The sequence below is a fragment of the Otolemur garnettii genome, unplaced genomic scaffold (assembly GCF_000181295.1).
Source record: "Otolemur garnettii isolate 467f Iridium unplaced genomic scaffold, OtoGar3 scaffold00105, whole genome shotgun sequence".
In the NCBI taxonomy this organism is placed as follows: domain Eukaryota; kingdom Metazoa; phylum Chordata; class Mammalia; order Primates; family Galagidae; genus Otolemur; species Otolemur garnettii.
The window spans coordinates 5,937,756-5,938,989 of NW_003852500.1; positions in this window are offsets into that span (position 1 = coordinate 5,937,756).

Here is a 1,234-nt window from a genome sequence, read left to right on the forward strand (position 1 = left end):
CTTTAGCATGGTCTTTACAACCATGTGTCCCACTGTTGCAGGTTCAGAGATTTTGGGTCATCTAGCACACTAACCCCATTACCATCCTGGAACCTAGAGCTTCCACCTTTCACACATGCACCCCAGATCTAGTGGATTTCTATAGAGTAGTGAAGATGTGTTTGGGGACCCCACTGTCCTGTGAAATCTAAGTCTTAGCTTCATTGACACCCCATTCTCCACCATGAGAGCCCAGTTACCAAAGCTCACAGCTTGAACTCCACCTGGGTTTCTCTAGTCTCCACCACAACCTGCGGGCCTGTGCTTCCCTACAGGCTGCTATTGCTTGACTATGGCTGGGCTAAGGAATAAACCTAGAAGAGCAGTTCTTGCCATCCTCCCAGTACATCTTTCTTGTGTCACTGCAGCTTGGCATTCCTTAGTGATGCTGCTGCTGCGTCAAGCCACCTGAAGATGTGGAAAGGCAGGCAAGTAGCAACAGCCTGTGAAACCCAATGAAGCTTGTCTCCCCACAGAGGTCTCATTTTCAATAAAACCTTAGGGGGTTAACCATTTCTTTAAAAGTGGAGGATACTAGATTATCCCTAAATTGGTAAAATTAGAATTCTAGGTTCCATTATATAGTAAAGTAGAAAAACAAAGGTGAGAGAATTACAATGGTAGAATGGGGTAGATACCCCATTCACATTTGAAAATCTTTTTGGCATTTAGTGTTATGTCCTAAAATGGATTGTGTGCAGAACTGCCTACAGTTTAGACATTGTTTTCCACTGTTAGGTGGCTAGAAATATTTGAGTAGCAACAGTTCAAATTTAAGACCAGATCAGCATGTTTTCTAAATACTAGAAACATAGTTAATGGCCTTATAATGTAGCAGTCAAAACCAAAGTGCCTTAGCTAAAAAATAAGAGTCTAAGTCAAGGAAAGGGTTACCAAGAAGCTATGAATGGCTTCAGACCACACAGTGTGTACAAATCACAGGTGGCTTGGCTGGGGCTGCATTTGTCTATTTCACACTTCCCAGGATGTGTGTTTCTAGTCACCATTTCCACCATTCACATAGTTAACATTTTTATTAAACTTTTATTTAGCCTCATTGTAAGAATATAAGGGAGATCATAGATTTGATGTACGAAATTATTAAATTCACACTAATATACATCAAGATTAAAATGATTTCTTTTCAACCACCCAGTCATTTTGCTACCTTTTGCTGAGTAATCTTGTGCCAGTC